We start from the raw sequence: 16,161 nt of genomic DNA, 5'->3' as shown, positions 1-16,161 counted from the left end.
TCAAGATCAATCCGGGTCACAGCAGGCAATCAGGTATAAGAAACAGGATGTCATGTACCTGACGGTAGAGCCTGATATGCAGGGGACGGCCTCTCTTACTCCTCTGACTCGGGGCCCCTTGATAGAGCAGACAGGAGGCACAGAAGTGCAGAGTCGCACGAGTGCCTGATGGGTCGCAGACCATGGAACTGGAAGCAGCTGCAGGTGGTACGGTAGTTCAGCAGGATTCTCCAGCTAGCAGAGGAGGCAGGTTCAAGCAGGCCGGGTCATACACTGGCGGGCACGTCAGGAGCAGGTGCGACGGCAAAAGCGTAGTCAGGACACAGGCTGGGTCGGTGATGGGCTGGCAGCGAGGTAGTAGATGGAGCAGGCAGATGTGGTGGTCAGAACAAGCCGGGTCAGATGCAGGCAGCAAACAGCAGAGTCGGAGGCAAGCCAGGTCAGATAACAGGTACAGGTATCATACAAGTACATATTTGGGGGGCACACCATACAATGCATTTAAATTCAAGATGGTGCTGCTGTAAGACCTATAAACAGTACAAAATATTTTACAGCGCACACATACAAGAATGACATTTCCTGCAGGGCTAGTTAAAAACACCTGAACACCTGAACATATTCAAAAAATACGGGGGTTTGGTCACACTATATGGTCATATAGTGCTAAGCCCACTTACTGCGACAAAGTACCCCGAATTAGTGGGTCCTACACTAGTAATAGAATGGAAGATCCTCTGTCTCAACCATGGGAGCTGAACTCCTCTATGTGGGAGAACTAAAAGGGATACATCCTAATAACTGGTGGCCACTAAATAGGAGGTAATGAGGAGGGGGAGGGGTGCTCCAGCCCAAAAAACCTGGTCAGGGCCTATTACAACATACAAGTACATATTTGGGGGGCACACCATACAATGCATTTAAATTCAAGATGGTGCTGCTGTAAGACCTATAAACAGTACAAAATATTTTACAGCGCACACATACAAGAATGACATTTCCTGCAGGGCTAGTTAAAAACACCTGAACACCTGAACATATTCAAAAAATACGGGGGTTTGGTCACACTATATGGTCATATAGTGCTAAGCCCACTTACTGCGACAAAGTACCCCGAATTAGTGGGTCCTACACTAGTAATAGAATGGAAGATCCTCTGTCTCAACCATGGGAGCTGAACTCCTCTATGTGGGAGAACTAAAAGGGATACATCCTAATAACTGGTGGCCACTAAATAGGAGGTAATGAGGAGGGGGAGGGGTGCTCCAGCCCAAAAAACCTGGTCAGGGTCTATTACAACATACAAGTACATATTTGGGGGGCACACCATACAATGCATTTAAATTCAAGATGGTGCTGCTGTAAGACCTATAAACAGTACAAAATATTTTACAGCGCACACATACAAGAATGACATTTCCTGCAGGGCTAGTTAAAAACACCTGAACACCTGAACATATTCAAAAAATACGGGGGTTTGGTCACACTATATGGTCATATAGTGCTAAGCCCACTTACTGCGACAAAGTACCCCGAATTAGTGGGTCCTACACTAGTAGTAGAATGGAAGATCCTCTGTCTCAACCATGGGAGCTGAACTCCTCTATGTGGGAGAACTAAAAGGGATACATCCTAATAACTGGTGGCCACTAAATAGGAGGTAATGAGGAGGGGGAGGGGTGCAGGTATCAGGTGCAGGCAAACAGGAACACAGACTAACGCTGTAGAACGAACAGCACTGGGTCTAAGCACAGATTGAGTTTAAATAGCCTGTTGGGCACCAAAAGCTGCTACAGGGTGCGCGCTAGTGCGCTGGTGTACACGGGCGTACGCGCGTCAGCGCGCACTGGCATTCTGACTGAGCAAACAGACTGTCCGGGATTCTCATCTTGAGTACTGGCATGCCCTTCTTGGTCATGCACGCGTGCGCACGCATATGCGCACACGGGCACACGCAGATGAGCCAGAGGTGTTCTGACAGAGGCTGAGGTCACAGGTCATCTTCTTCGGCCGCCATCTTGGGTACTGGCTAGCCTTTCCTGACACAGGATCAAGGTACAACGAAGACGAACCAGCAATTTGTCTGAGCACCAGAACCACTTTTATAGGCCAGCCTAAGTGTCACGTTGGGCGTGCGTCAGTGCGCATGCGCCAGAGCACCGGGCTGCGAATGCGCATGCGCCAGAGCGCCGTTCCGCCACGCATACGCACAGGAACACGGCCGAAGCGCCTGGAAGAATTATTCTCCTGACATGGTGGTGCCCTAAACCAAAAGTATTGTTGGAAGCTAGCATCATCAAGATTAAGGAGGAATTTAATAGTCAGCATAGGCACAAATACACTGCCACTAACTGAATAACCTGCCTGTTTAATCTAAATCAAGCTCTGTCCACACAAACAACACTACACAGGGCCGCCGTGTAAGCAGCCTTATATAGTGTGGGGCGTGGACTTAGTCCCCCTGAGCCATGATTGGCCAAAGGCACCCTGCCTTTGGCCAATTATGGCTCTCTTAGCAGAGGGCGCTATGATTGGCCAAAGCATGCAGGTCAGGTGCATGCTTTTGCCAATCATCATACAGCAATGCACTGCGATTTCAAATACCTTATAAATATGTATCCCTAAAGAACATAAACACTACAATGAATAAATACACACATTTATAGAAAAAGATGTAGTTGGGACTTTAAGTGAGGCCCGCCATGTCAAATAAGAACAGGATCAATACATAAATGAAGTTACAGTACATGATTTATTGTTACAATCTAAAATTCATAACAAATCTTGAGAAAGACATTCTATAAAATTAATAGGTAGTCACAAGACTTACGCTAAGGGTAATGAGATATCGGGTATGGTATCTCCCCCGGGCACATTACCTATAGGACACTATGCACGTTATGTGCACACATATCACACTGGATCATGCTATGACCACTCTGCCGTCCTTTGGGTGCTGTCCTCGGTCCTCGGAGGGTTTCCCCGTCTCAATCCCGGGGGAGATACCATAACCGATATCCCCACTCTCCTGTGCAGACACCGGACCTAGCCCTGAGGCTGTGCAATAAGTCTTCAATCTGTCCCCATTTTGTTGGGATATACATTTTTGTAAACCCCCCTTTTTTTCAGAGGGTATCACTAACTACTAACTTCTTTTCTCCCCTCTAGTATATTACATCATTACACTCCTGATGAATTGCTGTAATCCCAAGAAACGCGTCGAGTGCCACTATGTGCCAAGAGATACCGGGTCTTACTATATATTTCAATTGATGTATCTTGTTATGTACATTTATCATATCTATTTATCAATTGTATTGCATGCTATGAGCAGCATATCTTAGTGTAAGTCTTGTGACTACCTATTTATTTGATACAATGTCTTTCTCAAGATTTGTTATGAATTTTAGATTGTAACAATAAATCATGTACTGTAATTTCATTTATGTATTGATCCTGTTCTTATTTAACATGGGGGGCCTCACTTAAAGTCCCAACTACCTTTTTTTCTATAAACCAATACAGGAATGGAGGTCTGCCATTTGTGTCAAGTGTGTGTGTGTGCCAGGTCACATCTAATTCACTGTTTAACAATAAATACACAAAGTAATCCACCAACATAGGGTTTATGTTGAAAATAAGGTATAAATCTCCCAAATACTACATTTGTAAGTATTGACATCCAAACACTTACCTGCTTTATCTGCTTTATCATCATTAATATGGAAACACAAGAAAGATAGGCTTGATAAATAACATTAAAAGCAATTTTCAAAATAAGTCACAATGAAAGACTAAGGCCATAATGACCACTATTGTGAAAATTGATCATTTCAGCTTTCCCTGGGGAGGCAGTAAGTGTTTTTTGAGTAAATAGAAAGTTGCCCAGGATACAAATCTAATATACTGCTTTTTTTCTGGATCTCAGACCAATTTCCTGTAAATAGTTATAATTTGCTAATATGTTCGCTTGAAATGTTTAACTGAACATGTAAACAGAGCAAACAAACATTTATTACAGTGAAAAAGTGTCTAGTTCACATCACAAAACTAAATTCTGTTTAGATTTTCGTTTTTGGGACAACAGCCTTCAACTTCTGACAGAAATTCATTAATTTCTTTCAGTGAACAGATCCTAGCTTGAATCATCAGGGACTGTGCAGTATGCTAAAATAACACCACAATGTTTGTTTTTTTAAATTGAATTTCACCTAAGCACCATGAAACAAAAAACAGACATTTCAATATTGATTTTATTCACCTAAATAGCAGTAAATTACCAGTTTATCAACATCCTTTGCATTTTAATTTTAGTCTATTTGCTGCTGTTTTTAAAAATACACACTTTTCTGTTGTTGAAATGAAAGCTTATTTAAAAGTCTCAGAATTATTCTGTATAGAAAAAAGTCATCTCTAAAATCACCAGTTATTTTTAGTAAGGCTATAGCTGCCTTTTTTTTTTCTAAAGTAAAAATCCTTTAGTTGAGATGCATAAATCGACATTGCTGTTGCGTGTCAATCTTTCAATCAACCATTGTGGTCATACAATAGTGGACACATCTATTTGTGGTTGTAAAGGCAGAAGGTTTTTTATTTTAATGCATTTTATGCATCAAGATAAAAAACCTTCTACGTGTATTAACCCCTCTCAGCCCCCTTAATACTTAACTGAGGTCCATCTCTATCCAGCGAAGTGCACAAGTGCCTCAGTCATCCATTACTCTCCCTTCTGATTGGCTGAGACATAAAAGCTGCGGCATTGGTTCCCACTGCTGTCAATCAAAGTCAGTCAGCCAATCAACAAAGAGGGAAGGGGGTGGAGCGGAACCCCGGCTCTGTGTCTGAATGGACACCCAGAGCCTCAATTAGGGTGTCCCCATAGCAAACTGCTTTCTGTGGGGGCACTTGACAGGAGGGAGGGGCCAGAAGCACCAAAGAGGGACCCGAGATAAGGAGGATCTGGGCTGCTCTGTGCAAAACCATTTCACAGAGTATGTAAGTATGATATGTTTGTTATTTGTTAGAAAAAATGAGACTTTAGTATCGCTTTAAATTCACCCACCAAGTAGCACCATGTAGCAAAAACAAATGACTAGTTGGGCACAAAACACACCTTTGCCACATTCAAACCAACAATTAGGTCTTCCTGATCCAAATCTGAGCCAAGAGTGAAGTATAAGTTGACCATTTGTGATGGATAAAGCGTGCAGCTTCTTGGGAAAGGACTAGTCCATCACTGTATCAATTGAAAACAATTAAGGAAATTTGTTTATCAAAAGGCACATTCAAACCAACAATTGGGCACAAAACACACCTTTGCCACATTCAAACCAACAATTAGGTCTTCCTGATCCAAATCTGAGCCAAGAGTGAAGTATAAGTTGACCATTTGTGATGGATAAAACATGCAGCTTCTTGGAAAAGGACTAGCCCATCACTGTATCAATTGAAAACAATTAAGGGAATTTGTTTATCAAAAGGAATAATCCATGCACTCACAAGTGAAGCCGGACCGAACGTCTGGCAACAGTCTGTACAGAATGGAGATAACACCATGGCAAGCAGTGTAACATAAACAACCAAGGCTACTCCTCTGTGAATCTCTCAGACTTCGCTAGATGTGTTAGGTGGTGGTGCCCTGATGGCTGGGAGACACTGCAGTCCAGTAATGCAGATTTCAGAATCACGTGTGTAACGGTACCCCCGTGAGGGCTGCTGATTGACTCTATACCCTACTGGCTACCCCGCCTCTGCAGATCCTCTCTTACCTCTGACACCTTAGGTTCCATTCTGTAATGGGAGGTTATCAATGAGAAACTCACTCAATGTCACTGGACCACTCATAATGTTTACTAGAGTGAATATTAAACGCAATGAACAATGTGATTAAACACAAACAATAAATGACAGTTGATAACAATCAGTATAGAAATAAAAACTGTGGATTCAATAATCACTGTAGGCAGTATATGTAGACAGGTGTACAATGGGACATGTGTTCAATATACTCCAAAATCTATATTAAACACCTTCCCATTGAAGCCTCAATACACACACCAAGTTGCAGAATAATGCTACTTACATTCATCAATGCAATATTTAACCTGTACTCAAGGGCTCCCCCTAGGTTGTAATGTTCAAACTACAAAATAGAACCGTAATGCTTAGCAGAAGATGATAAAAGTTCCTTGACTCCAGATTTCTTCAGCTAGCCTGTAGTTTAAACTTCAGTATTTGTAATCCAACAGGGCAAATGAGAGAAAGCAAACTGTAGGATAAATGGTATGTTGATAACTGGTTAACTGAAGAAATATGGCACTTGTAACTTCCTCCTTATGTGTGAGTGTAATACAGTACTGACCTTACAACACAGGGAATAACAAACCCCAGAGTTCAGCTGTATGTTGCCTGTGAATAAGTAGAATCACTTCTGTGGAACTACAAGTCTCACCAGCAGTCTGTAAGTAACTCACTCAGCAAGCAGTGCGCTTTACTGAAATGGGTAGGTGCCTTCTCACCACAATAGACTCAGTGGCTGTGAGGCTCCATCTGGACTCCCCTCCTGATGTCTCAGTCTGATGAAAAGATGGCGTTGTCGCACTGTACCGCTCCTTCAGATGGCTGAAATACAGGGAACTTCCAGATGTCCTGGCACTGCAAACCGATCCACTTGTTAAGCTGGCAGGGCTGTACTCTGAATCACCTCAGAGGTTGGCAATCCCGTTCCGCGCTGTATAGGCTGCAGTCTCCTGGTCACACACACAGGTATTGAACGGCATCCAGAGAGGCTGAAAGATGGCTGCTCTCTTCCTTTTATTACTGCTACCAGCATGCAGTGCTGCGCGCTTTGCATTGTCTGTATTGTAGTTCAGGGCTGATCCAGCTACAACTATATAGACCAGACCAAAATGAGAGACAAATGAGAAGGAAAGAGGGACAGTGGGACTTTGCTCCAAATGAGGGACAGTCCTTGAAATAATGGACAGTTGGGAGGAATATACATGACACAATTCCTCCAAGAGCTGACAGTCTAGTTCAGTCAGTAAAGCTGAATACATTGAATTATTTGAGTAAAAAAATAGTGTTTTTTTCGCTTTCAGTCTGCTAACACTGTTTAGTACTGTCTGAGGAGAGACATGTGGCCCTATTGTTCTCAAGAAAAATGAATGTCTGATGACATCAAGAGGTCCCCTCCATTCAAAAATAAAGTGTCAAAAGTGGTGATGTAGGCCTTGGCAGCAAAATGTTTTATTACTTATCTCTGATTGCAGCAGCATGTATGCAAACAAAATGTGGAAATTGGTTATTTCAACGCAGTCAGAATATTTTTTGATCCTTGTTTTATCTTTATCAGTCATGTTTATGTTTTTATTTTACTGGGCTGCATTAGTTCCATTTTTTTTATTCTTAGAAATGTTAGATGTGTTTTCCCACGTTTTGTAGAAAGAACAGACTGAATGAATTAATCTCAGCTGACAATCTGCAACAGGCTGTATCTCAGAATGGTTCTCACATCATCATGCACTCTAGATTCATGAAGACTGCCATGTGGTTTAAAGGGACATAAACACTTAGCAGTATGACCTTGTTCACTATGAAATGTTTTGAAATCTGGCACAAGGTCAAATATGTGAATGTGTTTTCCACAGATTTCATTAAATATAGTTTATGTCCTTTTATATGTTTCTGTTAATGTTAAAACCAAGTAAGCTTTTTGTGTAACTTTATATCTTAGAGATTGCATGCTATTCTTAAAGACCTTTAGGTAATCATCTACAGTCTAATAAAATAAATAAATAAATAAGACGTTGCTTTTAAAATGGGAAGCTGAAGTCATTAACTATACAAGCAGATGGTACTTTTTTACCAACTTGCTTTCAGTGGAAGATTAGTTCATGTGCAATTAACTTACATTTTGTGTATGTACCCACTTTATCTACTACATCTTGCTAATTAAACAGCACAGCATACCCCAAGCAATGCATTCAAAGCTTGTACTGCATCATAGGAGAATGGATTTTTGATCCAGACCTCGCTCCAACCCAGTTATAGCTAGCAAAGGAGTATTGGCTCTACAAACGATTAAAAATCAAACTTGTCTAAGCTAATACAAATATTACACTAAAGTGTATGTAAAGCCAAACTTATTTTTTTTAAATAGAATAGAAAATTATTAGAACCCCTGTCTGTGTGTTTTTTTTAATTTTCCTGTTCCATTTATTTCCCCACTTTCTGTCCCAGAAGAAGACACAAGAAACATGAAACTATCTCTTGAAAGCAAGGGGACATCCTCAATATCTTTTCTTAGATTCCCCCTCAACAACTGTTGTTGTGCCAACTTATAAAGTATTGATGTCCAGTCAATTTCACTACTGGAGACAATTGTCACCTGCACAAGTAGTAAGGGTGAATCTGCCCAGCTGGGACCCAGCACTAAAAAAATAGACAGAGGATCTCACCCCAACCAACCTATCTGTCAGGAACCATGAAACAGACAGAGACAGAAAATGCAGTACAAATCACATTTTTTAATAAAGTGGTAAAAATGGTACAACTGGTAAATGTAGTCAAAACCTAGACAGGGTTCGGTAGCCGAATCAGGAAGTCAGAACAAGCCAAGAAAACAGGAAGCCAGAGATCAGCATAGTCAGAGGCAGCAGACAAGATCAGGAACCAGAAGGGATGTCAGCCAGTAAAGTCTTCAACAGGAACACAGCAGAGAGTCTCTAGATATGTTGACCAAGGCGAAGGCAATTGATGAAATGAACCAGGCAGTTTAAAAAGCTAGAACGGGCTGGCTGTGGGCTTGACTGACGATCAGGAGATGATCAACAGGCGAGCCACTGTGGAACGATGAGTACTGGCAATTAACCGACAGCTGAGCAACCTGAGCATAGAGAAGGAAGGGCTGAGAGCCCAGCCCTGACACTATCCAAAGCTAAAAAATGGCTTTATATGTACTTGATCACTTTTGTAATAATAATATATGTTTACTTTTTAAATATGAAATAACCTGCAGATTTTAGCCTGCAATTATAATTTCTTTATCTACCTCAAAATCAGATTTGTTTTTAAATCCACTGAAGCTTTAAAAGATTAAAAATTGCAAACTAAATAGGATAAGCAAATTTTGTCCAAATACAAGAAGCTTGTGTGATCTTAAATCTTGATGTGCTTTGTATCTCCTCCACGGACTGTAAAATCTTCTTTATTAGATCATAGGAATAAAAACACCATGGATAGAAAAGTATTGACGTGTTTCAGCCAAGAAAAGCCTAATGCCGCATACACATGAGCGGTTTTGCCGTCGGAATAAACTCTGAAGGTTTCTCCAAAGGAATTCCGCTCAAGCTGTCTTGCATACACATGGTCACTCCAAAGTTCGACCGTCAAGAACGCGGTGACGTACAACACGTACGACGGGACTAGAAAAAGGAAGTTCAATAGCCAGTGTGCCACCCTTTGGGCTCCTTCTGCTAATCTCGTGTTAGTAGAAGTTTGGTGAGAGACGATTTGCGCTTTTCAGCTTTCGTGCTTTTCAGTCCATTACTGCTTTTCAGTTTGTGCTTGTGGGTTTGTATCTGCTTTTCAGTGCGTGTAGTCAGTTCACATCTGTTTTTCAGTGTGTTCTTGTCCGCTCGTTTCTGATTTTCAGATCGCTCTTCACAGGCCTTGCTGTTCTTCAGTGCATTCTGTTAGTTTGTTCTGTCCAGCCAGCCGTTTCGAAGCCATGTTGCGGGTACGTACTCGTCATAGAGTTCGTGCTGTGTGGGGGCTTGGTGTTGGGGTTCACACTTGGACCCAAGCCCAGTCCATTAATAGGGTGGGGAGGAGTTCATGAGCCCAGTCCATTAATAGGGTGGGGAGGAGTTCATGAACCAAGAATTGGTTACTCTAGTGTGACCAAATCTCTCAAATGCCTTTGCTTCGTGAGATCCATGAGAATAATCCTGATGATTTCAGGAACTTTCTCAGGATGACGAATCCCGTTTTTCACCATCTGTTGGCTTTGCTGACCCCTTATATTAGCAGGCAGGATACCTGCATGAGGCAAGCCATCACTCCGGAGCAGAGGCTAGTCGCCACGTTGCGGTACTTGGCGACTGGGAGAAGTCTACAGGACCTAAAGTTCTCTACAGGCATCTCCCCCCAGGCTCTGGGGATCATTATTCCAGAGACCTGTTCTGCTATTATTCAGGCCCTGCAGAAGGACTATATTAAGGTAAGTTTTCTCCTTTAACATCACATTCCATGTATTTAATGTCTGTTAATGTATTGTATTTCTTTCATCATTCCCTAATTACCATGATTGTAATATGCTGTGAATGTCCCCTTTGTTCTCATGCTGTAATCTTTTAATGCTCCTTTTTTGGCATACATGCATATTTGCCTTTACCAACCTCCCCAGCATGCTATCCTGGGCCCATATACACCTAGCCTAGTCACTTAACAATGTATTTTGTCAGCTCCATTGTAGTGCTTTACCCTAAAAACCCCCTAAAATGTGTACAAATGTTATTGTTGTCCTTAAATTCAGGCAGAGTGCCATAGGCTTTTTTTTCTGGTCCCAAACTCAGCTCAAACCCCCCCTAAAAAATGTTTACAATGGGCCATCAGAGGAGGGGAGGAATCTGATAATTGTGCCTTATATTTTTGTCTTTAAATACTCCTTAAAATAAATGTTATACTGATGTCAGCCAAGAATGTTTGTGTCTAATCTGCTTGCAATGTTATGTGCAAAAGTACTAATATTTTATTTCTGTTTTTACTCCACAGTTTCCTTCAACGCCACAGGAATAGCAGACTGTGGCCTCTCATTTTGCCGACCGTTGGGACTTTGCCAATTGTGGAATTTGTTGGTGGTGAAACACAGCTTATTTTATAATAAACAAGCTAGGAGGTCAACGCTGGAGAAACTTCTGGAATTTGTGAAGACTCGGGTCCCCGATGCAACCATCCTGTTCTTGGAAAAGAAAATTGGGATCTTGAGGAACATGTATAAGAAGGAGCATAATAAGATCCAGAAATCACTCAGATCAGGAGCAGCAGCAGCGCAAGTGTATGTACCCAGGCTGTGGTTTCTGGACGACCAGACTGAAGCCAGGGAATCACTTTTACCCTTCTCTGCAGCCTTCCCTCCACCCTTCCCTCAAACCCAGCAGAGGCTGACAAGGAACAACTTGGGCCTTCCATCCTGGAAGAAATGGATGCACCCAGCTGGAGCCATGTATATTATTTTTATACATATTTATTGTCCTAATATTAATGTTGTTAACTAGATGTTATAATTGATCAAAAAATCATGATTTAAAACAAAGAGATTTACATATCAATAGACAGTAGTGGCCAAAAATGTTTGGGACAAGAATGAAAAATGCTGGGGTCAGAATGATAGTCTTTTCTATTTATTAACATTCAATTTGCAAGTCATGAGCTAAAAATTGTGTGTGATTGATGAAGCAAAAACTAAAACTATGTCCCTTTTTTATACACAGGATGAGCTCAGCCAGGAGGAGGGTCTGGAAAGTGGCAGGCAGGATGAGTCCGTGCCCAGTATCAGCCAGGAGGTGGCCGGGCCCAGTGTCAGCCAGGAGGTGGGTGGGCCCAGTGTCAGCCAGAAGGTGGGCGGGCCCAGTGTCAGCCAGGAGGTGGCTTGGCCCAGTAGGAGCCTCACCCAATCCCAGGTGCCTCCTCTCTGCTTTACAACAAAAAGGCCCAGGAAGGGGACGATCATGGAGGAGGCAGCACTGGGACTCATTAGGGAACCAAGTGATGACCTCAGAAGCCCCCCCGACACTGAAGAGGCCTATGGCTGCTATCTAGCCACTAGATTGATGAAATTGGAGGAGGGCCAACACTTCCTCTGTGAGGGAATTTTTGGTGAGGCCCTTCAGAAGGGGTTGAGGGGCCAGCCGACTGAGAACAGCCATGTATATGAGCTTGCCCATCCTCCTCCTCCTCCTGCCACAAGTCCACCACCAGAGCCACAGCCTCCAAGGAAGGCTGCAGGGAAGGGTGCAGGAAAGCATGGAGGGAAGGCTGCAGTGAAGAGAAAAAAGTGATGGCCTGGGTTCAGTCTGGTCTGACAGAAGACGCAGACTGGTGTAGTACCACAGCCTGGGGACATATATGTCATCTGCTGCTGGTCCTGATCTCTGGGAGTCCTGGACCAGATTGGGCTCCAAATTATATGGACTCCTCAAGATAACAATTTTATTTTCCACAGACTTGATGTCGGCCCTGGAGGCCAAAAGGCTTTGCAAATTCCAAAAGTTTCTCCAGCGTTGCCTTCCTCTTTATTTTGTTACCCAGAATAAATGGAGATTTTATTTTCTTAAAATACTTGCCTATGTGTTTTTCTAAAAATAGTACAGTTTATTTGTGAGTAGGCAGGTAAATTTTGAAAATACAATGTCAAATTAACAAGGGACACCAACCTCTTTGAGGTAATTACACACACAAAAAAAAAATATGGAGATCACTAGAAATTGATTTTTGAATAATCCAAAGAAAAAAGGAGATCTTGATGAAATAAAAAATAATTAAAAAAATGACTATAAAAAATAATTCAAAACATTATTATGGAGATCTGGCTTTAAAAACATAAAAGATTATTCATTTGATCACGAGAAATAATAAAGAAATAAGTTTGTGAGAACTCTGTGTGAATATCAGCAGCAAAACAACTTAATTTTTCTAGCATTATTAAGCACAGAAGAATGCGCTGCATTAAAAGGTCACAGAATTTGCAGCGTGAGGAATGTGCTCCATTACAAACGCTAGTTTTACCAGACCGAGCACTTCCGTCTCATACTTGCTTCAGAGCATGCGCCGTTTTTGGTGCATACAGACAAGCGTTTTTTCCGATAGTAATTAGTTCGGTCGGAAAAATATAGAACATGTTCTCTATCTAAGTCCGTCTGAATTTTCGACGAAAAAAGTCAGATGGGGCATACACACGGTCGGAATATACAATGAAAAGCTCCCATCAGCCTTTTTCTGACGGACATTCCACTCATGTGTATGCGGCATTAGTCTTGGAGTAGGTATGAGTGAATGTGCTTGGGTTCAGTTCAAGGGCCATTTCGTCAAACGCATTGTAGTTTTAATTTTCACATTAGCTGCTTTCAGGACCATTCATGCACACAGATGTCAAATTGCGGGCAGCAGCTGTGCTAGTGCAGCCAATGCTTTGCAATTGACATCAATGGTACTGCCTGCACGGGGATGCAATGAACACCTCGCACAGGCGTATGCCATAGTACACCCTGTGTGAATGAGGCCTAAATCTGAATCAAAATGAGGTCTAACAAATTTAGAAAAATACAGTTTGGTAGGAAGAGGGTTCCCTTTTTTATGAAACTTCAGGGACAACATGGTGTTATTCAACAGTATGGTTCTCACAGAAACAACACCATATTCTGGCATTACATAATTTGCATATGCAACACACATCTAAAAGCTATAATGCAGAGCTGTCCCTGCCGGGAGAACACTGACAATAATCGCATGAAAATCTGACATGCTGGTTGTACCCAAGTTGATCAATTGTTTAACTTGGGTACAATCAGCTTGCCCACACATGGTTTGAATCTTGGCCGATACCTGCTGAACAAGTCAAGATTCGAACCGTCTATAGCTGGCTTTCTACATAAAGCTTAAAGTGTAACTAAAGGAAAAACTTTTCCTTTTTTTTAGTTTTGAATTGAGTGGAGAGTGTCCTTGTTAGTGAGATTCACCCTCTCTATTTGTCCTATTTACCATTATCATCAGAAGGGAAAGTAAAAGAAAATCAAAAATTTTGGGTTGTCCCTAGAAAAGCAATACAAGGGGAAATCTTCCAAAAGGGACACTAGTTTTGTTGACCTGGGGGTCCAAAAGCAATTCCCTTAATTTGCAGATATTTCCTCTCACTTCCTGTTTTGGTTATGGTGCAGGAAGTGAAGGTACATTTTCTCAATGGAACACAGATGACAAAAATAACACTACCTTACTCCATCCAAAATGAGGAAAAAAAAAAAGGTTTTGCCTATAGTTCTACTTTAAGTCTTCATTATAATTCGATTTTATTTTTTTTATTTTTTTGGCAGCACGAAACACTGACTGCCTTAAAGGCTGAGTTCATTTTTGTTTTTCTAAATTCCAGCTCCCAGATGTACCAATGTAGTGGTACCCCCGTAGGGGCTACTGGTAGTTTTGGTCCAGGCACACAATTTCCAGTCACTCCTCAGACCGAAAACAGTCCTTGCACTTGTTGTTTCGTTATTTTTAATAGAGGAATTAAACTTGGATGGGAATAGGGTAACTATGATATGCCCAGTTGATTGTAGAAACAGATATAGGGACTTAAGAAGTATATACATCTCCAGTATATAAAATTTCCTCTCTTCCTCCAGCACAAAACTTGCTTGCAGACTATCACTTCCAGGACCAGCTAGCACTGATTTATAGGCCTGAGACTGACTCTGTCAGGCCCAAAGCAAATGCCCTTTGCAGGCAGGGACCTTGTGTCCCTATGGTGTAGCAAAAATTTAGGTAGTCCCAATGCTAGCTATCCACGTGGCTACTGATCCCAGCACCACCTCTTCAGTCCCTGCCAGCCCCCCTGGCTGCAGCTGCCTCTCTCCACTGCCCATGCCACCACAGTCTACTTCACTGGTTCTGCACCCATCCCAGACTGCAATCTTCCAGTTAGTCCTGCAGGATGAAAAAATGTGTTTAGTTTCGATTCGTTATTGAACTAAATTTGTTTAGTTAAATTCATTGCAAATCAAATTCAAAAAAATTCCAGGAAGAACTGGGCCTTTTCAGCCTTGATGAAGTGGATGCGCCCAGCTTCAGCCAGGTATCCTTTTTTGGGGAATTTGTGATTGTGTAAATGTTATTAATGATGTTAACATGTCAAATTTGTAAGTGCTTCATAAAAAATGACTTCATCACAAATATTAATATGTAGACATATCACTAGACAGTAGTGGCCAAAAATATACTTCTGCATAGGTGTGCGCAGCTTCTTGCATTAGGGTGTGCACCCCAAAGCTCAAATACATATGCATGTGTATATGTACTGATGGTGTCAGTAGGGCAGTGGACAGTGTCATTATTTTTATTGTTAAATAAATTATTGTATTTTGTAACAATTTTTTGGTGGATGAAATATCAGTGGTCTAAACAGGGGGGAATATGCACGACACAAGGCGAGTAGGGTGTGCCCAGGCACACCTGGCACACCTATGTACTTCAGATATTGTTGATCAGCTGGAATAATGGTGAGGGCAAATAGCTAGCCTTTAATATTTGTAGAGAATTATATTTGCAAGTCATGAGCTGAAAATTGTGTGTGATTGCGTAACCCAAAATTACAACTATGTCCCTTTTTTTGTCACAGGATGTCCTCAGCCAGGAGGAGGCCTTGACCAGTGGGAGAGAGGAGGAGGCCTTGCCCAGTGGGAGAGAGGAGGAGGCTGTGGCTGGGCCCAGTAGAAGCCACACGGAGAGTCAGGTGCCTCCCCTCCGCATTCTCACCAAAAGGCCCAGGAGAATGACCCAAACTGAGGAGGAATCCCTAGCCCTCATTCGTGAAGCCAGCCAAATCCTCAGCACACCACCCAATGCAGAGGAGGCGTATGGGACATATATGGCCACCAGATTGCTGGAAATGGAAAATGGGCAATGCCTCCTCTGTGAGGGTTTAATTTTTCAGGCCTATCAGAAGGGCTTGAGAGGGGAGCTTATTGCTACAACCTATCTAGCAGATGAAGCCACTCCTCCTCCTCCTGCCCCAAGTACACCACCAGAGGCCCAGCCTCCGAGGAAGGCTGCAGCGAAGAGTGGAGGGAAGGCTGCAGAGAAGCGTGCAGGGAAGGCTCCACGGAAGACTCAAAAGTGATTGCCTGGTTTCTGTCTGGTCTGACTGTGCTCCCTGTGCTCCCTAGTCGCAAGATACCAATTTTCTTGTCCTAAAACTTGATGTGTGTCCTGGGGGACCAAAGGCTTCACAGATTCTAAAAGTGTCTCCAGTGTTGCCTTCCTAATTTTTGGTTAACCCAAATAAATGGATTTTTTAGTTACCTTACATTATTGACTATGTGTTTTGAGTCCAAAACGACATTTTGTTTGGGAGTAGGCAGGTACAGGTCACAAAGACTATGGGGTTGATTT

General features: G+C 42.2%; 1 long non-coding RNA gene across 2 annotated transcripts in view; it reads left to right on the top strand.

The window, feature by feature from the left end:
- LOC141105288 (uncharacterized) overlaps nt 1-15,879 on the top strand; it is a 67,370-nt gene extending 51,491 nt beyond the window's left edge. For both annotated transcript variants that reach the window (XR_012235551.1, XR_012235550.1), the window contains exon 3: nt 15,389-15,879. This is a non-coding gene — a long non-coding RNA (uncharacterized lncRNA). The remainder of the gene's footprint in view (nt 1-15,388) is intronic.
- The last annotated feature ends 282 nt before the right edge of the window (nt 15,880-16,161 follow it).

Source organism: Aquarana catesbeiana, linkage group LG08, assembly GCF_042186555.1.
Source record: "Aquarana catesbeiana isolate 2022-GZ linkage group LG08, ASM4218655v1, whole genome shotgun sequence".
NCBI lineage: Eukaryota > Metazoa > Chordata > Amphibia > Anura > Ranidae > Aquarana > Aquarana catesbeiana.
This window is presented reverse-complemented; position numbering and strand designations above follow the sequence as displayed.